This window comes from Microcaecilia unicolor, chromosome 7 (genome assembly GCF_901765095.1).
Source record: "Microcaecilia unicolor chromosome 7, aMicUni1.1, whole genome shotgun sequence".
Taxonomy (NCBI): domain Eukaryota; kingdom Metazoa; phylum Chordata; class Amphibia; order Gymnophiona; family Siphonopidae; genus Microcaecilia; species Microcaecilia unicolor.
The window spans coordinates 179403687-179430750 of record NC_044037.1 but is presented as its reverse complement, the minus strand read 5'-3'; the positions used below and the strand labels follow the sequence as shown (position 1 = coordinate 179430750).

The following is a 27064-nucleotide window of genomic DNA, read 5'->3' as shown; positions in this document are numbered from 1 at the left end:
TTGTTTTCTGTTTGTGAGATATAAATAAAGATTTGTGTAAAATATTGTTCCTTTCCATACTTCAATACAAAAACATTTAAATACAGAGTCACAAGTGTTCGAGGCTTCTGCAGATGAGGACAGAGCCCGAGGGGACGAGGAAAAACTTTGCCCCCGTGTTATTCTCTACTACTATGAATACGCTAGAGTGCAGCCCACAGGTACCCTGGCTTTCTGTGAAGCTGTCCACACCACCCACCCATCCTGTTTTTCCATTTAGGGCCAGGCTATCCCGCCACGTGACAGTCAGGGGCGTGGTCAAGAGGAAAAGCGGTGGTTTCCCTGACAGCGGAAATACTAGAGGGTGGAGCTTGAGTTGCGGTTCTCTGCAGTCCCTACGAACTGGTTAATAATGGGTTTGCTCGGGATGAAAGACACAAACTGAAACGATCACATAAGGCTATCGAAAGACGGCAGGTAACGGCGTCCCACAGTTAAGAGTTTTCCATCTACGATTCGCAGTGCACCTTCCTGCTTAACACTTCTTCTCCTTGGGATCCACGGTGTCCAATAGGATGCTGCCTTGTATGGAGGTGTGGACGGCCAATTGCCGGTCATGTTGCTGTGTCGTGGTTTGGTTGGCAGGAAGGGGAGCGAGTGACAGGTGGGAGGTGAGTGAGAGGAGGCGGGGGAACTGGTGACCCAAACCTCCTTGCTCTCAACCGGGCCTTCCTCTGCAGGTAACCGCTGGAAGTCGTAGTGCCTTCTTTTACAGGGGTGGGTGGCAAGCTGGTGGTGAGCGGGGACCTGCAGACGCTGGGTGGAAGGAAATGGTGCAGCTTTAGACACTAGCGCAGATAGCTGACTGCTGCTGACTCCTACGGATGCAGTGCTGTTAGCCTGTTATCACCCTCCCACTATCAGCCTGATAGTGCTCCAGCTGTATGAAGCCCACTGGCCAAAGAGAGGAAAGAACAGCGAGATTATTTATCAAAACTCAGCTGCTTGCCCTTGACCGAGAGGCAGAAGGCATAGTGCTGGGGCGATGGTTGTTTACGTTTATTGTATTTTATTTTTTTTAGTTGGAGCTGTTGGAGAAGTAATAAACTAAACAGAATGTTTGTTCTGCTATGGAACACGAAAACTTGCTGATATTCTGCTGCTGTCAACAGAAGGTAAATGAAAACTTATCTTTTGGTAGGGGTATCACAGTGAAAGATGTGATGCGTTGTTGTTGTTTTTTCTCCTAACAGATTGTAGCCCTTTAAGTTTGGTTGGTTACTGGTAAGAGAGTATGTGGTGTGTATATATATATATATATTAGGAAGAGTGCTAAACGTGGTGGTCCTTGTTTTCTGGTAATTAGAATGTAGTTATCGATAGCATTTTTTTCACGGAAAGGGTGGTTGAGACAAAAACAGTAACAAGATTCAAGAAGGTGTGGAATAAATACAGTGATTCCTATCTACCGAGAGGATGGAATCAAGACAAAACAAATGAGACGTGTGTAATCTGCAGAGTGTGGCAGGTACAATTCTAAACCAATGCATAGAGGAGGTAACCTGCATGTTTTGCACAATGCAGCAGGTATGACTCTAGCCACCTAACTGGGCAGACTGGATGGACCTTGCTGAATGTTACTATGTTATATGCATTTCTTTCATAGGTGTTTAATGTAGGAGTTCTTGTGGGCTATGATTCAGGCTTTCATGATCTATAGTAATGGTGAAAAAGTATGGTTGAATGACTGATTTCAGTTTTTCCTTTGATGTAATTGTCTTAAACAGAGAGACATTTTGGAGTCATGTGAAACACACAATTTTAACTTGTTGCAAAACTCTGGCATAGCTGTTCATTTCAGCAAAAGAGCTGCTGTGGGATATAAGTGGAAATATAGGCAAATTATGGGGCAAAAAGCTTAAATTAGTAAGTAGGTGTCCCCTCCTTTCCACCAGCAATGGAATAACTCAGACAACATAGCTCTTCCGACAGCTAGCACTTATGTGGTTGTGAATAAGAGGCTTGACTGCCTCTGTTCTCTCAATTACTAACTTGCAGTAACTTGATGAAGGGGTAAAAAAAAAAGTGGATGGTGTCAGACAAAAATCAAATAAAAAATTAGCCTGGTGTAGTAAGGTAGGTAAAGATTATAAACTTCAAAGTAAAGTTTCTGCACCAGGGAAGGGGGGGAAGGGGGGGGGGAAAACCAAACACCAGCAAATAAGTTTTAGAAACTGGAATAAATAATTTTAACAAGCTAGGCTTTACCACTCTTGAGTGATAAACAAATTTTACCCAGAAATTGACAGATTTTTTTGTTTTGTTGATTTAAAGGCTATTGTCTTCAGCTTGGAATTGTACTTATATATATTGAAGGGACTACTTTACTTTCTTTGTGTATTTTATTGAATCTATCCAGTTTTTCATCTTGTACCTTTCTAAATATTGTATAACCTAGAGGAAAGATGAGAAAGGGGAAATATGATTTGAAATATCTAACTACTCTCAAGTTATAAATATACAGAAGGCAGGTAGTTCTCAATGGAAAAAGAGGCTCTGTGACAAGGGATCATGGGGTGAAGGCTAGATGGGGCAGATACAGATATTTGTAATATAAGGAAATATTTTTTTACAGAAAGGGTTATCAATGCATGGAACAGCCTTCCTATGAAAGTGATGAAGAAAAAGACAGTATCAGAACTTGAGAAAGCTTGAAAGAAGAGCTTGGGATACCTAAAGGAGAGGAAGGGCTTATAGAGCTGAATAGGTGGTATGGATGGTCGACTAGATAGATCGTCATGTTCTATATTTCTTTGGTTGCTCTAGCTTAGTGTAAGATCAGGGAGGCCACATACAGATGAGGGTCCTGGACTTCAGGAGGGTCAGCTTTTGTGAAACATAAGAAAGCATCATAGAGAAGCACTGGCTGATGTGACTGATCTAATTGCAGTAGAAGAACAGTGAGTTAAATCTAAAATGAGTATGGAAAATAGAAAAGGCAGTAAAGCAAGGTTGTGAGACTCCTTTTTTTTAGAAGCATTTTGCTAGTGTGAGTTTGTTGACATTTTGTTCAGTCTGTCTATCTGTACGCCCAAAGATGGAAGTAGTGCACCAGTTTGAATGAAATTCAGCATGATGCATTTGAACTAAGTTGCCAGGGAATTGTAATTTTGGTCTGAGTTGTCTAAAATTACAGTTGCCCAACAACTGATTTTATGTAGATCCACAGTGGTGAATTGGATGTGCCTAAATATCTCCAGAAAAAAGGATGGATTAATTTGGCCAGCTTGGCACCCGCCCCAAGGCCTTGAATCACTCTCAAATTTGGATCCTTGATGGACAAAAAAGGAGCTGGCACCCCATCTGGAAATCTGTCTCCCACCCTAGGAACCTGATAGAGGGTAAAGATGCTGGGAATCCCTAATCCCCCCCCCCCCCCCCCCCCCCCCCGACTCTGACCACATTTCGCCACAGTTTTTCTAGAGGTCTCTCTTACTCAGGCAGCAGCAGGAGGAAGTATGTGCATTGAGTTCTACTGTGCTGCAGGTAGTGGGGAAACTACTTTCTAGGCACTTGGTCATTTATTCACTTTCAAAAAAAGGGCTAATTGGACCTATTATTCAGAAATGGGGACTGATACCATCTTTGATAATAAAGTATTTAAAGAATGGCAAGTACCAGTAGATTGGCTGTGTGTTGTTGTTGTTTTTTTTTTTTTCATCTCTTGGTGATATGCGATTTTTAATTACTATGTAAATCTTGAATAGTGTGAGGCAGGAAGATGGCACATAAATAGTTATATTATCATCTGTAGAAATATGGCTTTTGTATCCATGAAGAGGTAAGTGCATACCTCACACTGGCTGAGCACTTGGGGTTTCTGGAATAGGCTATGGGGGCTGTAAGGGAGATTGGACATCTTTCTCTGCCAGTGGATTGACAAATAGGGTCAGGAAGTACAGCGCTGCGTAACCCTAGTAGTGCTTTAGAAGTGTTAAGTAGTAGTTAAATGCAGTAATTGTGATTTGTCAGGAGAGGTATCTTGCAGTGTGTATCATACTGTTCAAGCGTTAGACACCTGGGCAGATGTGTCAACATAGAGGTGACAGAAGTGTGGTGGTGGTGGAACCCATCCCATAGTCTCGCTATCTGCTGAGGTGTGAGGATATGGTTGGCTTTGCAAACATTTTCAGTGATCACGGTCTAGCACTAACTGACTTTTCTGATCTTGTGGTTCAAATTGTTGTGCTGATCTCACTTTGCACAAGTTATAAAAATGCTTTGGTTTTCAACTGGACAACCAGACTTCAAAGGGGGAAAAGAAAAAAACTTGCATTATAGGCGGAGTGGCAACTAAATAATGGAGATTGAGGTAAAAGAGTTGGGCAGGATGAGAGAAAAGGAAGGGGCTTGCGAATTGGGGGAAAGAGGCCTTTGAAAGAGGAGAGATGGGTGAGAGAAAGGGGAAACACATTTAGGCTGTGCTTCTACCATATGTATTCCAACTTGTTTAAGATATATTGGTGAAAAGTTTCCAAGTTCAAACAAAATTCTAAGTGGTTACAACAATAAAATCAATTTAAAAACAGGAAAAGAACACCAATGTTGACAGAAAAGAGAGAAGTAGAGACAGATTACACAAAAGGGTGGAAATGTAACACAGGTGGAAGATAGAACTGTGGTGAAAGACATGAATGAATAAATAAATGTTGTTTTTCCAGTGTTGGCTCAAAGTGGTCAGGTATACCTTTTTTATTCACATAGAGAGATAAGACTGAAGTGACATTGAAAAAATATCAATAGAAAAGAAGCAGACAAGTATATTTAGAGAAGACAGCACACCTGATAGTGGGCAAGGCAGTGGGGCCAGATGAGAGGCATTCTGGAATATGAAAGCAAACTTAGATGTTGACTGCTCGGCTGGCATTTCTTTTGAGTCACTTTGACTAAAGAAGTGGCTGAAGAGGTTAGGGGGCGACATCTTTTGACAAATGTGAGAAAAGGCTCATTCTTCATGCTGAAAAAAAGCATAGTAAATATCAGCAATCAGCAATGTGGTTTTAACCAAAGGGAGACTGCCAAACAAATCTGATAAGCTTGGATGTCTAGTGGATTAGGACAGCAGTGGATGTGGAGGCTCATTTTCAAAGCACTTAGACTTACAAAGTTCCTTAGGTTATTATGGAACTTTAAGTGCTTTGAAAATGAGCCTCCACATCCACTGCTGTCCTAATCCCCTAGACATCCAAGCTTATCAGATTTGTTTGGCAGTCTCCCTTTGGTTAAAACCACATTGCTGATTGCTGATATTTACTATGCTTTTGGTGTACTTAGATCTAAGTAAGGCCTTTGACGTTGTTCCACTTGGGGGGGGGGGGGGGAGAGAGAGAGCTAATTAACAAGCCGAGCAGCCTTGTTGAGTGATAAGCACAGAAGGTGTTGATAAATGGAGTTTTTTTTTATAGTTTAAGCCTCAGGACTGATTTCTGAGGTGCTACTTTATTCTGTATTTTATGTGAAATCTATTTTTGTTAAACTAGAATGAGCAACAAAGTATTATTGTCATAACGAAGTACAATCCATACATTACATTACACTGGATATTTATTTCTCACTGTAGCCTCTAGAGTTCAGTGCAGTTTACAGATTAAAAACAAAAACTGGGTATTCCCAATGTGCTAACGAAAAAAAATTCTTACTTTCCTATTCCATCAGTAGCACTTAAACTTATGAAACAGTAAGGTTTTTAATATTTTTGGGAATATTTTATAATTAGTTGCCTTAAGTTCCATCATCTCACTGATTGATATGGGAACAGTGATGAAAATGCAGTCTTGCACACTATTTTACTAGGATTCAGGTACTGAAGATGTAGGATCCCTTTTACAAATGTGCTGTAGTGCACAGTATAATAGCACTACCTTTGGGCGTGCCCTGAGATAACTCTGCATTTTTTGTGTGCCATTTCTTGTGCTAGAAAATAATTTTTATTTTCTGGTGTGGGGGGCGGGGAGTAAGTGTTTCCGGCAGTGATCAGCAGCACAAGTACATTGCTATGCGCTGCCCAATTACCGCACAAGTAGTACATGAGCCCTTCCCAACATCCCACTTAGGCCTTGATGATCAATTCCCCACGTTGTTCTGAAACAGCACGGGGAATTAACTCCCCCAATAATCAATGCTAATAACATGCTAATGTAGGCATGTTATTAGCGTTGATCAGTGGGTGAAAAGTGCGGGAGGATTGTGCCTGGGCATGTGCTTGGCCACAATCCTACCACACTTGTTTGACAGGGCCGGGCTGTCAAAAGCCCAAACCTGTCAAACACAGGAGATGGAGGTCCGTGGGACCTCCCCGGACACCCACCCCCCAGGCCCCCCCAGACAACGACACGAGGGCTGATCTTCAGCCCCCGATACCCCCCAAAACATTTCTGGTGGCCTACATGCCCCCTCCCCCCGGGTACCTTCTTGTGTGAAGGAGGAGGAAGTAGCACTCTCTCCTCTTCCAGCACCACCTCCAAAATGGTGGCACTCTGCACTGCTCAGTGCATGCTGGGATGCAGTGGGTGGGGTTTCCCTACCTTATAAAGGATGCACTGAGCAAGGTAGGGTACCACCATTTTGGAGGCGGTGCGGGAAGAGGAGAGAGTGATACTCCCTCCTCCATTGTACAGGGGCAGGAATGGACTTCTAGACCACAAGGGTGGGTGGGGGATGGGGTATGTAGCACACTGGGCCTTGTAGACTCCTGTGGCAGGCCTTATGTCCGAAACACAAATTGTGTTGAGTCTTTGATATCAACCAATACATTTCTGCACCACACCTTTTATTTTTTTACTTTTTGTCACCTTTGCTGTTTATGTTCTTATTTATTTTATGCAAAGGTTAGTTCTTTTATTTGTGTCCCTGGTTGCTTTAATTATAAAGCTGCTACTCTGCTGCCACCTTTTTCAGGGTAATGGAAAATAGCAACTCTTTGTTATATCAAATTTCTGTCACTGCAGTGGGTTCAGATGTCTGTCCAAGAATTAGGATCCTTTTTGTAAACAGTACACACATGGTTTCTCAAACAGAGGCATAACTTTAATTTATTGGCCATAGTGGAAACTATTATAAAGAAAAAAAATTATGGAACACATAGACAAACATGGTTTGATGAGACAGTCTCAGCATGGGTTCAGCCAAGGGAAGTCTTGCCTCACCAATTTGCTTAATTTCTTTGAAGGTGTGAATAAACTGTGGATAAAGGTGAGCTGGTTGATTTAGTGTATCTGCATTTTCAGAAAGCTTTTGACAGAGTTCCTCATGAGAGACTCTTGAGAAAATTAAAAAGTGATGGGATAGAAGACAATGTTCTATTTGTGGATTAGGAAATGGTTATTGGACAGAAAACAGAGAGTAGGGTTAAATGGCCATATTTCCTCAATGGAGGAGGGTGAATAGTGGAGTGCCGTAGGGATCTGTACTGGGATTGGTGCTCTTTAACATATTTATAAATGATCTGGAAATCAGAACGACGAGTGAGGTGATTGAATATTTTTGTGTCATCTGCAAATGTAAAGTTGTCAAAACACATACGGATTGTGAAAAATTGCAGAAAGACCTTAGGCAACTGGAAGACTAGGCTTCCTGATGGCAAATGAAATTTAATGTGGGCAAATGCAAAGTGATGCACAGGCAGCTCCTTGTGACTCTGGGCAAGTCACTTAACCCTCCATTGCCCGCCGCATTGAGCCTGCCATGAGTGGGAAAGCGCGGGGTACAAATGTAACAAAAAATAAAAAAATTGGGAAGAATAATCCAAATCGTAGTTACCTGTTGCTGGGGTCCACCTTAGGAGTTGGCACTGAAGAAAAAGATCTGGGTGTCATTTTAGACAATATGCTGAAATCTTCTACCCAGTGTGTGGCAGGGTCAAAAAAGCAAACAGGATGCTAGGAATTATTAGGAAAGGGGTGCAAAATAAGACCAAGAATAATAGGCCTCTGTATCGCTTCATGGTGCGACCTGACCTTGAGTATTGAATTTGATTCTGGTTGCCGTATCTTCAAAAAGATATAGTGGAATTAGAAAAGGTTCAAAGAAGAGCGACCAAAATGATAAAGGGGCTGGAACTCCTCCCATATGAGGAAAAGCTAAATAGGTTAGGCCTCTTTAGCTTGAAAAAGAGATGGCTGAGGGAGGATATAATTGAGGTCTACAAAATTCTGAGTGGCGTGGAACAGGTAAAAGTGAATCAAATTTTCACGCTTTCAAAAAGTACGAAGACCAGGGGACACTCAATGAAATTACATGGAAATACTTTTAAATCAAATAGGAGGAAATATTTTTTCACTCAAAGAATAGTTAAGATCTGGAACTCATTGCTGGAGAATGTGTTAACAGCAGCGGTTAGTGTATCTGGGCTTTAAAAAAGGTTTGGACAAGTTTCTGGAGTAAAAGTTCATAGTCTGTTGTTGAGATGGACATGGGGGAATCGATTGTTTGCTGCTGGATTGGTAGCATGGAATGTTGCTACTAATTGAGGTTCTACCAGCTCTTGTGACCTGGATTGGCCACTGCTGTATGCTGGAAACTGGGCTAGATGGATCATTGTTCTACCCCAGTATGACTGTTCTTATGTTCTTATCTGTGAATTTCCCCCATCACTGCCCTTGCTTTTCTGGCACTAGAAGATGAAATGCAAGTTGGATTTGTGGACTACCCATAACTTCTGCATGTTCCAGTCATGCTTTCTTGAGCTGCAGCCCCAGTTTGTTTCCTCTGCTATGCCTAGTTTTGCCTTGTGTCTTTTGCTGCTTTCTATTCTCAGCTGTCTTTGTGGACATACTACTACTTAACATTTCTAGAGCGCTACTAGGGTTACGCAGCGCTGTACAGATTAACATAAATTGACATAAAGGACAGTCCCTGCTCCAAGGAGCTTACAATCTAAAGGGTGAAATGTCAAGTAGGGGCAGTCCAGGTTTCCTGAATAGAGGGTATGATGGTTAGGTGCCGAAGGCGACATTGAAGAGGTGGGCTTTGAGCAAGGCTTTGAAGATGGGCAGGGAAGGGGCCTGGCGTATGGGCTCAGGGAGTTTATTCCAGGTATGGGGTGAGGCGAGGCAGAAAGGGCGGAGCCTGGAGTTGGCGGTGGTGGAGAAGGGTACTGACAGGAGGGATTTGTCTTGAGAACGGAGGTTACGGGTAGGAATGTAAGGGGAGATGAGGGTAGAGAGGTAGGGAGGGGCTGTAGATGGAGTGCATTTGTAGGTTAAAAGGAGAAGCTTAAACTGTATGTGGTACCTGATTGGAAGCCAGTGAAGTGACTTGAGGAGAGGGGTGATATGAGTGTACCGGTTCAGGCGGAAGATAAGACGTGCAACAGAGTTTTGAACGGACTGAAGGGGGGATAGGTGGCAAAATGGGAGGCCAGTGAGGAGTAGGTTGCAGTAATCAAGGCGAGAGGTAATGAGAGAATGGATGAGATACCACCCACTGCTTCAGTTCTTCACCCTGCAGATGTTTACTTATCTGCTTTTCACTGCTTGTGAACTCCTGTTCTTCTCTACCCTCAACTCCAAACCAGGCGTGGGCTCCTCTTATGTCCTGTCCCTCCTGTTCTTGCTAAGAACAGACCTCTTAAATTCCCTCTACTTGCAGGGGAAAGCAGAAATCCCTGTGGCGCAGGCAGCTGGCTTAGTTCCCTTGGCTGCCAGAGATTCTCTGCTGCTGTTGCGTCTAGCACTCGGAGTGAATCTGTTTGGTATATAGTGCATTTCAGTCAGCCTAATAATGACAGAAGATGAAAGGGCTCAAAGGAGAAGGCTGAAGAAAAGGTATTGCAATGTGCAGTAATCAGGTTGCAAGAAGTGGGTCTAGTTCTTCTATTCCCTGCATGCTGCTTGTTAATTCCTATACTTCGGGCTTATGCTGTAAGTAGGAATGAGAGGCATGTGGGACTACTTTGTATCCTTTGTTGCTGTGAGATGCTGAAAGCAGAACCTAGGTCAGTGATGGCGAACCTATGGCACGCGTGCCAGAGAGGGCACGCGGAGCCGCCGGTCGCCTAACCCGAAACTTAGCCCTCCCACCCACCCGGCGTCAAGCATTCCTCCCTCCCTCCCACCCGGCACCAGCCCGCCCGGCCTCCATCCCTCCCTCCGAACCCGAAGAAATTTAAAAGTCTTCCCTTGTCCTGTTAGGGCGGGACCAGAGAGCTTGAGAGACGGAAGGCTGAAGACTCGCCAAACCAGCAGCACGCTTTTCGCTGCTACTGCTGATGCTGACGCCGCCTACTCGGACAAGGGAAGACTTTTACATTTCTTGGGGTTCGGAGGAAGGGAGGGATGGCGGGCTGGTGCCGGGTGGGTGGGTGGGAGGGTGCCTTGGTGCACGCTGGGTGGGAGGGAGGGAGCGAGGCCTGGTGCTTGGGTGTGAGGGTGGGAGGCCTGCCTGCTTGCTGCTGCTGCTGCTGCTTGGGTGGGTGGGTGGGTGGGAGGGTGCCTTGGTGCACGCTGGGTGGGTGGGAGGGTGGGAGGCCTGGTGCTTGGGTGGGAGGGTGGGTGGCCTGCCTGCCTGCTTGCTTGCTTGCTGCTGCTGCTTGGGTGGGTGGGAGGGCTGGTGCTTGGGTGGGAGGGAGGGAGGCTTGGGTGGCCTGGTGCTTGGGTGGGAGTGCTGGGTGAGTGCATGGCCTGGTGCTTGGGTGAGAGGGAGGGAGGCCTGGTGCTGGGTGGGTGGCCTGGTGCTGGGTGGGAGTGCTGGGCTGGTGCATGGCCTGGTGCTTGGGTGGGTGGGAGAGAGGCCTGCCTGGTGCTTGGCTGGGTGTCCTGGTGCTTAGGTGGGAGTGCTGGGTGGGTGGATGGCCTGGTGCTGGGTGGGTGGAGGGAGGCAGGCCTGGGTGCTTAGGTGGGAGGCCTGGTGCTTGGGTGGGAGTGCTGGGTGGGTGCATGGCCTGGTGCTGGGTGGGAGGGAGGGAGGCTTGATGCTGGGTGGCCTGGTGCTGGGTGGGAGGGAGGCCTGCCACTGGGAGGGCAGGGGGGAGAGGAGGGTGGCTGGAGGGGAGGGCAGGGGGAGAGGAGGGTGGCTGGAGGGGAGGGTGGCTGGACATGGGCAGCTGGAGGGGAGAGGAGGGTGGCTGGAGGGGAGGGCAGGGGGAGAGGAGGGTGGCTGGAGGGGAGGGTGGCTCGACATGGGCGGCTGGAGGGGAGAGGAGGGTGGCTGGACATTTGTGGCTGGAGGGGAGAGGAGGGTTGCTGGACATGGATGGAGGGCAAGAAATGAAGAAGAAAGTAAAGAAATAAATGGAAAGGAAGCCCTGGAAACAGAGTTAAGAGAACAGATAGCAGCAGAATCAGCGACTAGGACCAATATGGATAGAAAAACAAAATCACCAGACAACAAAGGTAGAAAAAAATCATTTTATTTTCATTTTAGTGTTTGGAATATGTCCAATTTGAGAATTTACGTCTGCTGTCTTATTTTGCACTGGGTATACTGGAGCTGTAATAACTTACAGAAATGATTTATAATGAAAGAAAATCATGTTATTTTTTTCTCCTATACTAGTATAATATTTTCAATGATGTTTGTTTATATACGCCAAGGCTGGTGTAAGGGGGTGTGGCTATCATGGGGTGGAGTCATATGTGGTGACCCCGCCAATAATGAGTACCGGCACTTCGCGATGAGTAATTTAGATTTTGGGTTGCTGTTTGGGCACTCGGTCTCTGAAAGGTTCGCCATCACTGACCTAGGTGCTAGTCTAGACCTTGAACATCAGGCAGTGATTAACTTTCCTATGGCATACCTGGTATGCAGTGGCATGCTGGTTGGGGAAACATTGGGGGTGAGTTATCTTACCTAATGTCATATAGAGTTATTGGCAGAGCTGGAATTCAAGGGTTACTGGAATCCTGAGTCTTGTCAACTGTAGCCAGTATTTCTTGCCGTCTATATGATTAATATCATTGCAACTTCAGCTTGTGAATTAGCTTGTTGCTGGATCAGAGAAACCCACACATACATAGATCTCTAAATTCCTGTGCTGCAGTCTGTGGGAAAGATTAATTTATAGACCTCAGTGCCTTTAATTTAAGGCTGAAAATTCCTTGAGGGAGCTGTTTATTGAGAGCTGTTTGTAAAACCAACACTTGCTATCCAGGGGGCTATGGCCACCAAGAAACAGACATTTATCTAATGGTATCTGTGCTAGGAGTTAGTGTCCTATTCCTTTGGTGTTCTAAACCTAAATGGGGAGCTTTCAGTTACCAAAAGCTGTGATGAAAAATGTACTTCCAGGGGAATGAAATGAGTGTTCACAAACCAAACTGTGATGTGGATGTTTGCTTTGTTAAAAATAATTTAATTACTAGGGAAGAATCTGTTTATCACATTTATCTGCCTCATGCTGTGGATCCTAGAATGAGGGAGTTTCCTTTATAGAGTTCTGCTGCAGAGTCTAAATGTGGATGCAGTTTAGTCTCTTGTTTAAACAATTGATTTGTCTCTACAGATATTTAATGTGCAGCAGTTTACATAAAAGAATAAGCCATGCTTTTAAGGGACATGTTGCACAAGATAGCACCACAATCTTTATCAACTGCTTTGGATGACCCTGGCTGGGCTAGGAAGACAGTTTTATAAATACTTTAAAGTATAAATAAGCAGATGCAATGGGCTTATATAGGTGGCTAACCTAACTTCTATACGTGTATGGATGATGTTTCTGGAACTATCTAGGGATGCTTTGATGGCATCTACCATTGTGCAGATCAAGCTGCATAGCTACATGTAGAAAATGTTCTCATTTATTTTTTAATTGGAGGGAATCCTAGTGGATAGTCCCTCTTGCCATTTTAGACCGTCCCTTCTTTTGTTTTGGCTTTTTTCATCAGTATAAGGACTGGTGCAGCCTGGAATCCTAAAGTATTTCTCTACCTGAAGCAAGTTTCCCTTGTTTAGACTTGACTCTCTGGGAAGCAGTCCACAGCCTACATTCTCCGAGATTTGACCAACAATGTCAACATAATATATAATAAATCATTTTATTAGACAGCATAGGATATAAGCAAAGACGGAAATACAGATCAGAAAGGTAGTGTAACATGAGTAGGAAGATAAGGGGATTGATTTAAGAGAGTTGCACATGAGATCAGAAAGGTTCTTGAATATTATATTTGAATAGTCCAAAGGCCTCTAGAAAATTCTCAGCAGTGAGCTTTTTCTTGTCTCTGATCTCCTTTCAAACTCTTTGAGGTGTCATTTGTTTCAAGTGGTCACTTTGGGAAAACATATTTAGAAAATGGTCTGTGCATGATATGGGAGTTATTTCAATATTGCTATCCAGGTATTCTGGGATTTCAACCCCTTTGTAGAATACAAAGTCTAGTATGTGACCCTTGTCATGGTTAGGAGAATTGATCACCTAGAGGCCTTTGGACTATTCAAATATAATATTCAAGAACCTTTCTGATCTCATGTGCAACTCTCTTAAATCAATCCCCTTATCTTCCTACTCATGTTACACTACCTTTCTGATCTGTATTTCCGTCTTTGCTTATATCCTATGCTGTCTAATAAAATGATTTATTATATATTATGTTGACATTGTAAGTAGTATACTATGCAGTACTTTGTATTATATGAATATTTTTACTACTGTAATTGTCTGTTGCTTATGTTTGGCTTATTCTTGCTTTAAACTGCCTTGAGTGAATTCCTTAAAAAAGGCAGTAAATAAATCCTAACAAATTAATTAATAAATACATAAATTTAGGGCTAAATTCAGTAAGCCACGTAGACTACTGTAATGGAATCTATGCGGGATGCAAAGACCAAATCATTCTGCAAGTGCTGCTCTGGAACTATGTAAGCCACATTGAGCCTACAAATAGGTGGGAAAATGTGGGATATAAATGTAACAAATAAATAAATATATGAATACACTGGTGGGGGGAGGGGTGGCAGGCATGGTAGAACAGTTCTTATTAGATAAAAATGGAGCATTTGGTGGTAGGTCTAAGGCCAGTACTATGCTTATACAGAAGATGAGTTTAGTAGCACGTAAATGTGTATTGCAATATTGGGTATCTGCTCAGCTGCAAAGTTTTGGCACTGGAGGAACCAACTACACCTATTGATGACTTGGGGAATCTTTTAGCATGCTCTCCCAGGAGACGGAAGCAATTCCTCTAGGTGTGGGAGCCATACCTTCAATCTCTGCTCTCAAAAGGTCATGGTTTGATCATTAATACCTTATAATACTTGCTGTGTTTTTTTTCTGGACTATACCATGTCTGTGGTAATGAGCAGTATTAAAGAGCACAAGGTGGGGGAGATCAGTTGTGGGGTAGGATGGGGAGGATTTTGGAATTGTTTCTTTGTCTTGATCCCGGAGGGTCATACGAGTACAGGCCTTCTGGACTATCTAGGAGAATTGTTAAGGGTGAGTGGGGTAGGGGGTATTGGGGAGAGGGAGGGATTAGAACTCTTCAGGTGTGGAAGTTCAAAGACATTTTTTTTTGTATAAAAACAAAATGTTGATATGTTTAATTTCTTAATAAAAATGTTTAAACATAAAAAGGGATTAACTGTTCTTGGCTAGTGAGGTTAAAACTCAATGCTGCTGTTTTATCGATTATTTACTTTAAAACCAGACACCTTGCCAAAATTGCTAAGTTGGTTAACAAGTGAAGGAAATCCATGGATCCCTCATAAAGACCAACGTATCATCCGCATATATAAGTATCTTATAGTCTTCTCCCACTATTGAAATTGGCTGGCTTAATAAGAGTGTAGCCTTAATCTTACATGTCAACGGCTCCAGTTCTAATGCAAAGAGGAGCGGGGACATAGGGAACCCCTGACGAGTTCCCCTGTGCAGACTAAACTCCTCAGAGTGCATTCCATTAACTGCAATAGAACGTTTGGGTTGAGTATATAAAGCATGCACCCAGGTCTCAAACAAGCCATCTAATGCTGTTTAATTTAACACCACAAATTAAAAACCTCTTTTCCACCCAACTGAATGCCTTCTCAATGTGAAGAGCAACATAGAGTCCCTTCATTTGCCACTGTTGAAGGCATTCAGTCAGGTCCATTGCCCTCTTCATGTTGTCACCATCTGTCTACCTTTTAATAAAACCTGTCTGGTCCCAGTGAAGAATATTGGGCAGGATATCCTCCAGTGTATTTGCCATATTTGCCAAACGTTTAGCAAAAATGTTTTGATCCGTATTTAAAAAGGCTATGGGTCTATAACTCAGACATAAGCTCAGGTCCTTGCCTGGTTTGTGCAAAACATCCACATGAATGGAGGCATACAAGATGTTATTAGAAATCACAACTAAAGGGCTGCTACCCCCGCAGACAAAATTTTATAATATTCACAGGGGAAACCATCAGGTCACGGGGTTTTACCCTTTGGAGAATCGTTAATAATGATTGCCACATCCTGAGGGAGGATGGATGCATTGAGTTGAAGCTTATCTTTTGTCAGGGACCATCGGAAGAGCTGCTTTTTTATATGTAGAAATATTCCCATCTGAGCAGCTCCACCCTGATAAAAATCACCAAACTCTGCTGCTACCTCTTGAGAAAATTTACTTGCCCCCTGAGCCCCCACTATTTTCTTAACCTGCCTTGTGTTTTGTTGTGCTTGAACCTGCCAAGCTAACAATTTCCCTACCTTATTGCCCCCTTCAAGGTAATCCCTTATTGTTCATTTTAAGAGATATTGATATTGTGCCAACTTTGGGAAATGGGCGTCTTCTCCTGTTTTAGTGTTTTGCAGAGTACAGAATGAAATACATTTTTGTTTCTCTTTCTATTATTGCATTACTTATAGAAACTGGCTTTCTTGGATTTCCTTTTCCAGTTTTGTCTGCATTTTTCTGTTTATTTGTAGTCCTCTATTCTGTATTAGGTGAGAGTCCATATTCTAAACGTGTGACAGAGGGGAAGGATTCTGCTAGTATTCAATATTTATGTAGGAATCGGTCCAGCTTGTTCTAACTTACTTGTACTAGGTGTATTAGAGCTCAGTGACCTAGTGTAATATTTGCAGTGCTGTCTTTTCATCAGTAGCATTGCTTCAGTTTGAATCATGATAGGGAGGGCTGTTATAGTAAGTTTGCTACATAGGTTGTGTGTTTAGCAGGGATTTCTGTTTTACTTACAAACTGTTTGGTAAAGGAAGGAGGTGACATCACAATTTGAATACTTTTTTATGGGGTGTTGTAAAGTGGGATAAATTGTTGTGTGTGCAAATTGCTTGTACGAGAATCTACAGTTGAGATGCATGTGCAAAAGATTTTATCATGGTTACAATGTGCACATTTACATAGAATGTGTGAAAAAAACATTAGAAAAACACACAAAGGTCAGGAAAAATTTGCAGAGGAATCAAGCTTATTTTTTGGCTGTACATGTGCCTATTTTGGGGGAATAATCAGTGGTGTGCTGGTAAATTTTTAACAACAGGCTCTCTCCCCGGTCCACCACTGCGCCCCCCCCCGTCCACCTCTGCGCCCCCCCCCCCCCAAAAAAAAAAAAAAAAATTTGTAGAGCTGGCTATAGCGGAGGAGGGGGGCAATGCATTACTCTCTCCAGGAAAAAAAAATAAATGATCCCAGGTTCCAATCTAATTCATGTTTAATGTGGGATAAAATGCCATAAATAAGTAAATAAATATAAACTTTTAATGTTGAGCACCTGATTCTCAAAGTGAACATATTCCAAACACTATAATGAAAATAAAATGATTTTTTTTCTACCTTTGTTGTCTGGTGACTGTTTTTCTGATCATGCTGGCCCAGTATCCGATTCTGCTGCTATCTGTCTTCTTAACTCTGTTTCCAGGGCTTCCTTTCCATTTATTTCTTTCCTCCTTTCTTCTTCATTTCTGGTCCTCAGCTTCTGCCTATTTTCTTCATCCATGTGCAGTTTTTCTCCTCTTTCTTTTCCCTCATCTCATCTCCTTCCTCACTCCCCTCCATGCATGTCCAGCATTTCTTCTCTCTGCCCTGCATGCACCCAGATGTCCAGCAGTGACCCTCCTCTCCCCTGCATGCACCCATGTCCAGCAGTGACCCTCCTTTCCCCTGCCCTGCATGCACCCATGTCCAGCGACCCCCCCCCTCCATCCACCTATGCCCAGCAGCGACTCTCTTTTTCCCCCCTGCTACCCCCTCCCGAGTTGTTTTGTGAATTCTTCTTCTCCTCCCTCCCTCCCGATCCGGTCCCTCACCGCCCGCTTGTTTTTTAAATTCTTCGCTTCCAGCGCCGAGTTGCTGACTGTCCTGAGTCCTCCCTTGCCGATTCGCGCTTCAAAATGGCCGCCGAGACTTCAGCCAAAGTCTCACGAGGCTGCCTCTGGAAGTCTCGGCGGCCATTTTTAAAGCGCAAATCGGCAAGGGAGGACTCAGGACAGTCGGCGACTCGGCGCTGGAAGCGAAGAATTTAAAAAACAAGCGGGCGGTGAGGCGGATTCGGAGGGAGGGAGGGCGGAGAGCCAGAGCCGGCTCGCTATTTTCAACAAAGCTCGCAAGCTGGAAGAAAATTTAACAACCGGCTCTTGTGAGCCGGTGCGAGCCGGCTCCAGCACACCACTGGGAATAATGGAGTATGTGTTAAAACCATGAACCTCAAGTTCTGTTATTCCTATCTTGTAGAGAATTCAAACATCAATCCCACATAATAGTTTTATTCAACAAATTCTTTTATGTAAAATGACAGTTCTGTTGGGTGCTGAAACTGGCTGTGAGGGGTTATGCATAGAAGGCCCTCAGGACTTTTTGTTTTTTTTCCTTGTAGCCTCTATATAGCTGATGTAAATGCATGCAGGGATGTGGGCATAGGGTATGGAAAATTTCACTTTGGCTTGCCTTCTTTCATACCTTGCCTTGCCTCCTCTCCCCCTTGTTGTGACTCCAAATATTTCTGGTTAGAGATGCCACTGGTTGTGATGCTGTGGAATTCTACACTGAATCGTTGGATCTACTAGCACCTCAAAAGCAAATAGTGATAATTTAGGTTTTTTTCTCCTTGGTTTATGCTGCTTTGAAGCAACAGTGGTACAAGCTCAAACTCTGAAAGAGCTTGGCAGTGATTTCTTGCTTCAAATGATTTAGGTTCTTTACACTGTCTACTCTTGTGAATCTGCTAGAAATATGTACTTTAAAGCTAAAATTCACAGTGCTAAACTTCCCTAAAGAGCACACAAAACTGTGAAGCTCTTACACATGTTAAGCATCCTCACCTTGAGTTAGTCTTTTTCTGCTGATGATTAAAAGCGTGTAATAAATGTAACCGCTTCGATTTGCACTACAGAAAGACGGTATATCAAATCCCATTACCCTTACTAGCTTTTATTTCAAGTTGTTGCCTGAGCTTACAAGTTTAATTGCACCATCTGCTTGGACAGATTTTAAACCCATTTAAATTAGAGAAATGCTTAATACTGAAGAGCCTGAAACCAAGTAAATCTTTGTGATCCTTATACCAATTCTCCATTTTTGACCTATTTAGTAAACACATTATACCAGTCATGCTGAAAATTGCCACTGTTTTTCCACTTCTAAAGAAGATAGATCCTAAGATTCTATCCAGTTATAAAGCCATTTCTTTATTACCAGCTCTTGCAAAAGTAATAGGCTGTTCTCATCAGACTTGATTATGATGAACAGAATGCACTATTGAAGCCTTATCAGTATGGCTTTCATAAAGCACTTAGCACAGAATTGCTTTTGCTATCTTCTGCTAATTGTTATCAGACAGAATTTAGACCATTGTTCTTGTTTTGTGATGGTTTTGCTAGATATCATTTGACTTTTGAACCATTCATTTCTTCAGTACCTACAGTCTTTTAGATTAGGAAGTACTTGTACATGCATGGTTTTCCCAGAAAATAGTTCTTTCGTGATTCATTGTTTACAAATTGGTATCCCACAGGGTTCTGCACTATTCACTCCGTTTGTTTAATATCTGCTCGGTTCCACGTTGTCAAATTTTTCATGATTTGGATGTTCATTATACGCAGATGACATCCAATTTTTCTTTTCTTTTTCATTTTACTTTTCAATAATGCTACCTCAAAGCTACATAGATACCTACATGTGATGTCTCATTGGATGGCTTTCTGTTAACTATCCCTGAATTTGACCAAGTCAGAAATTATAGTGTATGGTTGTTCTCCATCTTCTGATGTCCGTATATGATATTTAATGGATTGCATATTCCCATTTTGCAATCGGTTTTCAGTTTTAGGAGTCACTCTTGACTCCTGTTTCTATGAAATGGCACATTAAGTCAGTTGTACTGTGCTCTATCTATCACTTAATATTACTCAGTAAGATCAAACCCATTTTGAAATCTGAAGATTTTTTGAGTGATATTGCAGAGCTTGGTCTTGGCTAAGCTGGATTATTGTAACTCTCAGGTTCAGATGTGAGTGTTGCAATTAATAAAAAATGTTGCTGTCAGATTGCTGGTTTGCATACCGAGATATCAACATATTGCTCCACATTTATAGGATTTATACTGTTGCCCTGCTTGATGGTACATTACCTTAAGATTCTTCTATTGATTCACATGGTGGTTTAGGCTCGTATCCTACATTACTTATCAACCATGTTAAAAATATATCACCCTGCAGAGCTTTACGGTCTGATGACATACAGGTCCTTTTGATCCTGTCTTTAACAAAAATTCATTTTACTGAAACACAGTCCTTGACATTTTTGATCACTGGCCCGTTCATTTGGAATAAACTTCCAAAAGAGAATCCTCTGACAGTGACATTTGATAGGGTGTGTTTGCTCCCTACTTTCCAATTGGAAGAATATGTAGCCTGCTTTCAGCACTATTCTAGATGGCTTTTTCCATTAATGTAGGCTTGTAGGCTCATTTTTCACTTTATTTTATTCCATATAATTTCTGTGATCACATGATATTGAAATTATGTTTTTAGTTTGTGTATTTTAAGTACAACAGTTTGAGATGTGCTGATATACAGGACAGTAGTAGCTTTGGTGTTTGTGTACATATTTCTGTTTAAGGTGCTGTAGAAATTATGTGTGCGTGTTTTTTAATGTGATCTACCTAGGATATGGTGGAATATAAATAACCATATATGCTAAATAAATTTTATTTATAACTTAATTGTCACTACCAAATACGTCTTTGAACCCAAAACTGAAACAGAGAATGTCAAAGTAAATTTCTATATTCTTGAAGTAAGGTAGGTCAGAAAGTATCTTCTCTCGGAGAGGATTGCTGCCTTCATTTCATTGAACCCCACAGATAGTTGTAGATTACCTTTACTGATTTGCCTTAATTGTCATGGCTATCTTTGTGCAGTGGTGCATGTACTTTGCCTTTTTGACAGCATATATGTATCACTGTTTTTGTCTGTGGGCATATTGTTAAATCCACTGTCATCTTCATTGAGGAAATCTTATTGTCCCTGTTATCTGTGCCGTAGGCACCTATGCCATGTATGTATATAGTTCTGATATGGGGTTTGGGTAGATGCTTTGATGTCATCTGTGCAGATGTTCCTGTATAGACTACCTGTAGTCTTTTCTGCAAAGATATCTGCTCCTGCCACCTTAATCGTGCATTCATCAGTCTTGAAGTACACAGTGAAACCCTTGTTGGGGCATTCTACTAATAGCAGACTTTTCCAGTTTTGCCATGCAAAGCATATCTTTCATTGGGGTCTTGTGTCTGTCCCTGCCAATGGTAGTGTATCTAAGATACCATTGTCCTTTTCCCATTACAGATATACATTTCCCTTCCGCAGTAAGTGTCTGTGAAAGTCTTATTGCTTGTCATGCAACTTTATCCCTGAATCAGTAAGCCAGCTTTGTGCTCTCTCTCACAATAGAACTGCATCTCTATATCTGTTCAGTGTTCCTTTAAATAAATAAATAGAATCTGCACATTTGTCTGCTGTGAAAGCCATAGCAGCTTTTCTGGGATGTGCTCACCCACTAGCTTCTGTTCCTTCTGTTAGAGCCATTTGAAAGCCTCTTGTGCTCACCCTTCTCTCTGGGGCTCAACAGCCATTTTTTCTGGCTAAACTCAACAATGATTTTTTTTTTAAATTTAAAAACTCTTAAAGATATTTCAGACTCTGATTTCACTTTTGTAGCTTTAATGTGTGTGTTTAGGGGCGGGGGAGGGGGTCTTATGCTGTCTTCCTGATTCAGTTTTTCCCATACAGCGTGCGCTCTTTAGTTTTTCTAGTATAGCACTTACATGCTGTAATAGTTTTGAGGCACACAGCAAACAACATAAAACAGTACTAAGGCTGTAGCCACTTCAACAAGACAGAAGTTGGGATATTTCTTTACTTCCCTGCTGTCACCCCCACCCTTCCACCTGCCTAAAGACAGGGGCTTAGTTTGATCCAAAGGCAAAAGTGTAAAAGTGCACTATGCAACTACATTGTAAGAGATCCCAGAAATGGATCCGAAACTTACAAAAACTTGGTACAGTTTTTTTTTTAAGTACATAAATAATAAGTATTGCCACACTGGGACAGACTAAAGATTCATCAAGCCCAGCATGCAGTTTCCAACAGTGGCTAATCCAGGTCACAAATACCTGGCAAGATCCTAAAAAAGTTCAATACATTTTATGCTGCTTATCCCAAAAATAAGCAGTGGATTTTCCCCAATTCAATTTAATAATGGTCTATGGACTTTTACTTTAGGAAGCCATCCAGACCTTTTTTAAACCCCGCTAAACTAACCGCCTTTACCACATTCTCTAGCAACGAATTTGAGTTTAATTACACGTTGAGTGAAGAAAAATTTCTCTGATTCGTTTTAAATTTACTACTTTGTAGCTTCATCACATTCTCCCTAGTCCTAGTATTTTTGGAAAGAGTAAACGAATGATTCACATCTACCGGTTCCACTCCACTCGTTATTTTATAGACCTCTATCATATCTCCCCTCAGCCGTCTTTTCTCCAAGCTAAAGAGCCCTAGCTGCTGTGGCTGAAATGCTTGCCTGTATCCGATTTCTCCACATTACTACTCCTGGGTGAATCCATTGTATCAAGATACAGCTTTTAGCTAAGACATGCTTAGTGGACAAGCAACTCATGGGCATCAGTTTAGAGGGCAAGATCCTATGTGTAATCCAAGAGACACCTCTAAATTTTTAGGGATTTGTTACCCTACTTAAAAAGGTCTATAACATCCCCCCCCCCCCCCAAATAAAAACAAAACAAAGCTGCTGTATCTGAGGACATTCTCAAAAGCAGTGTCTATAAGTCCCATCTGCATTTCATATTTTTTGCAAATTGCCAGTGTCTCTGCTAGATGTTAGATACCTAGATCAGATGCATGTACAACCTAAGTATTATTTCAAAATATGTCTCGCAAGTGTGTGCACTCTTCTAACTTAGTCCCTTCTAACCAACTATTTACCAGATCTTCCACAGAATAGTCCTTCTTCTTTAAATCTTTTTTTTTTAATTTTTTTATTGACACCATAAAGAGGTAACACACAAACCAAAAGAACTCGAACCAAAGCATCAAATAGAACATCACTGCCAGTGCAACAGCTAAAGCAAAACCACAGGTGTCCTTAAATTTTTACATACCTTCACCAGTCCTTCCCAACCCCCCACCTCCCACTAAAACCCGTGAAGCATTCAAAATTCTACTACATGCAACTGGAGTCAGTGTATCCCAAAATGGTGCCCAGGTCTTACAGAAAAAAATCTCCTTTGATCATGGATAGATCTGGAATTCCCTTGTGTTCCAGGGAACAAAGCAGAATCATGGCCGAGTGCCAGTGTGCCACTGTAGGACTCTTCGCAGTCAACCAGGTTTGCAGGATTGTTTTTTTTTGCCATCAGCACAAAGCACTTCAAGAAGGCTGTCAATCCAGCAGTAGCCACTCCTCAGATGTAACAAATAAAATAAATAAATAAATATAAAACGCATCAAAAAGCTGTCATGCTGAAAGTATCCAGCAAGTCCTCTAGCATTGAGACACATACACATGCCCATTAATTTGAGACCAAAAGATCTGGATAGGATATGCCCAAGTGTGCCCCTGCCCCATAGCATTTGAGGCACTCATTCTCCTGTACAGTAGCTCAGTGGACCCGATGCGAGGATACATATAATCATAATATGAATTTATACTGAAGTTCCCACTAGACAGCATTCTCTTTTAAGCGGTACACATTCAAGAGGCAAGATTTCAACTGCTGATCTTCTAACTCAACTGCCAACTCCTAACCACTGCTGGGTCAACAAAACATAGTCCTAGTCCTGTAAGGTATCTTGTAAATGGCTGTGGGAATAGACAGTTGAGCATCCAGCCTATACATTATATTAAAACATTCGCAAACCTCCACTGTTAAAGAGGCAACAAGCAATGTTCGCACATAATGCAACCTGATCTAAAAAGTTCTACAGATACTCCCCTCGTAAAGTCTCAGAAGATTTCAAGGTCCTCTCCTTTGTAAGAGTGTGGTAGAGATGATAAATCCCTCAAGCGGACCACCTCCGAAAATCCGGGGAGGTACCACCCACTGGGAAAGCCACGTTTCCTACCAAAGGTAGCAAAGAGAAGACTTCACAGGAGAGCCCGTGAAATTTTACAGAATCACTGCCAAGCCTTCCTCAAAGGACTAAAAATGCCTTGGGGGTTTCCCTTTAGCCGCCAGAGCCTGCAGCCAGTACACAAAATGCAGAGGGTGAAACAACTGTCTCTGTGCTGGTACAAAAAAAATTGAGTATTTCTCTAAACCAGTCCGTTAAATGATGCATGCAGCCTGCCATGGAAAATAGTTCAGTATTCAACAGAGACCTCCTTTTTGGTGCGGGAGCATCAGCAGCGCTATGGGGAGACATGCACGGCGCCAGGCCAAGTTGTATGGTTCGGAGCAGGGGTTCCAAATACAATAAGAATAAAAGGGGGGATGGGGGGCATCCCTGATGAGTGCCCTTCTGAACCACAAAGGCCAGGGTCTGGGTCCCATTAACTAGTATCGCAACAATAGGCCCATGATACAAAATTATGTAATGAAGAAACCACCCCTTCTTACCCACATAAGCCAGCACCTGAAACAGGTAAGTAATCCCAACGCAGCTGATCAAATGCTTTCTCGGTGTCCAAGCTGACCAATAATGGTTCATGAGTAACTTGACAATGGGGCTCATTTTCAAAGCACTTAGCTTTCCAAAGTTCCATGGAAGGCTACATGCTTTGAAAATATGCTTGTGCGATAGAGAGGAGGACCTTCCTTATATTTAGGACTGACTGGCGTCCCTGAACAAAGTCCACCTGGTGTTCTCCCACTAAAGAGGGAATATGAGGGGCTAATCGACTGGCCGATCCTGCGGTCTTCCCAGTTTAGGAAGCAAAGTTATTAGTGCTTCATTAGCTTGGGGGGAAAAATAACCCTATGCAACCACAAAGTCATAATAGGCTATTAGATTGTAAGCTCTTTGAGCAGGGACTGTCTTCTATGTTTGTGCAGCGCTGCGTACGCCTTGTAGCGCTATAGAAATGCTTAATAGTAATAGGCTACTAAGGGGCCACTCACCTGAGGGGACAATATTTTGTAATATTCAGTGGGAAAAACATTGGGGTCTGGAGCCCTAGCCAACGATTTTATAACCTTCTGGACTTCCAGGGCACATAAGGGTGTCCCCCCCAACTGCTGTCTCGCTACCGGTGGCAAACTGGGAAGACCCAAGTCATCCTAGTAATCACTAAGCAAGGGACCCTGATTGCTTTGGTTAATGGTGTACATTTTGGAGAAAGTAATAAAAAAAAAACCTGAGCAATATCCTGGGGGCGATGGACCCGGGTTTCCTCTGCTGTCTAAAAAGTACAGACAAATTGCTAGGGTGACCAGGTCAGGGCCACACGGGCTAATAATTTACTGGACTTAGTCCCATAGCAATGGAATTAAAATCAGTGTTTAAAAAGTAATTTTTTTTTTTGTTCATGAATGAGCGAGTTTAGGCCATCATGGCATCCCGAGTGGTAGCATAGTAAATGATGACAGATAAAGACCTATACGGTCCATCCAGTCTGCCCAACAAGATAAACTCATTTTACATGGTATGTGATACTTCATATGTATAACCGAGTTTGATTTGTCCTTGCCAATCTCAGGGCACAGACTGTAGAAGTCTGCCCAGCACTATTCTTGTACTAAAAGTTCTGAAGCTAACGTCAAAGCCCCTTTAAATTTACACTCCAGCCCATCCATATCTATTCAGTCATGATCAGGCCATAGACTGTAGAAGTCTTCCCAGCACTGGTTTTGCTTCCCAATTACCAGTGTTGCCACCCAATGTCCACTAAGATTCCGTGGATCCATTCCTTCTAAACAGGATTCCTTTGTGTTTATCTCACGCATGTTTGAATTCCATTACCGTTTTCATCTCCACCACCTACCGCGGGAGGGCATTCCACATATCTACCACCCTTTCTGTGAAAAAATACTAACTGACAGTCCTGAGTCTGCCCCCCTTCAGCCTCAATTCATGTCCTCTAGTTCTACCACCTCCCTGTCTCCAGAAAAGGTTTGTTTGCGGATTAATACCTTTCAAATATTTGAACGTCTGTATCATGTCACCCCTGTTTCTCCTTTCCTCCAAGGTATACATGTTCAGGTCAGCAAATCTCTCCTCATATGGTTTGCAACGCAAATCCCGGTCTCCAAAACTGAGCATAATACTCCATGTTGGGCCTCACCAATGACTTGTACAGGGGCATCAACACCTTTTATTTATTTTTTATTTATTACATTTGTATCCTACATTTTCCCACATAGCAGTAGGCTCAATGTGGCTTACAGTTTCTGGAGAGGAGAGTACCAACTCTGGGAATATATACAGAGTGGAAAATAAGAGTAACAGTAGGTGCAAGGAAGCTGATAAGGTTCCAGAAAAGAGAATACAACTCTGGGACGAATATATAGTAGCATATAGAGAGAAGTAATCCCATTGAGGCTGATAAGTCTCCAGGGATGGGACTACAGCTTCTAGTGAGCAATACAGAGTAGGATAAAGGTAGAAGTACACTTAATTATAATTGGAGTGGTAAAATTCGTACAGTTTGAAGTAATAGGATTATGTGGAAGAGGTATTGTTCATTTCTTAGTTCGATAGATGTGATGCATTGTTCATGAATTAGTTCGGGTCTCCTGGGTGGTTTTTTCGGAATTTTAGATGAGTGTTCACAGTTCTAAGGTTTCTAGGTAATGCGTTCCAGAGCTGGGTGCAAATGTAGGAAAAGCTGGATGCATATGTTGATTTGTATTTTAGTCCTTTACAGTTTGGGTGATGCATATGTTGATTTGTATTCTAGTCCTTTACAGTTTGGGTGATGCAGGTTTAGAAACGTTCTTGATGATTTAATGATGTTTTCTAGTAGGTAAGTCGATAAATTCAGTCATGTAGGTTGGGGCCAGACCATGGATTACTTTATGGACCAGAGTGCAAATTTTGAAGGCTATTCGTTCCTTGATTGGTAACCCATGCAGTATCTTGCGTAGGGGTTTAGCACTTTTGAATCTTGTCTTTCCGAAAATGAGTGTAGCTGCTGTGTTCTGCGCGGTCTGGAGTTTCTTTAAGTCCTTTCTTCTGCTGGTTATAACCCTCTCTCTCTGCAGCCTAGCATTGTCACATTGTTTCTTCACCTTCAGATCCTTGGACACCAACACCCCACAGTCTGTCTCCTGAGATGATCTTAATAATCTCTCCCCTCCTATTTGGTATCTCTCTTGGTTTCTGCACTCAAAGTGCATCACTCTGCACTTCTTAGCATTAAATTTTAACTGCCAGACTCTCCACCATTCTTCTTCTAATGTTTGGAGATCCCCTCTCATTGTTTCTACTCCCACACTATTGGCTATCTTCGTGCCATCCGCAAAAAAGCACACCTTTCCTTCCAACCCTTCAGCATTATCTCCCACAAATATATTAAACAGAATCGGCCCAAGCACCGACCCCTGAGAAACTCCACTGCTCACCTTTCTTTCCTCCGAGCGGATTCCATTTACCACCACACTCTGTCACCTGTCGGTCAACCAGTTTCCTATCCAGTTCACCACT

The 27064-nt window shown here is 42.5% G+C and overlaps 1 protein-coding gene across 4 annotated transcripts in view; it reads left to right on the top strand.

The window, feature by feature from the left end:
• Positions 1–387: 387 nt before the first annotated feature.
• Positions 388–27064, top strand: part of FAM126B (family with sequence similarity 126 member B) — a 213258-nt gene continuing 186581 nt past the window's right edge. For 2 of the 4 annotated variants that reach the window (XM_030209930.1, XM_030209926.1), the window contains exons 1-2: positions 668–719; positions 1062–1154. The gene's annotated coding sequence lies outside the window, so the exon portion shown is untranslated. The other 2 variants (XM_030209927.1, XM_030209928.1) reach the window with 2 other exon arrangements.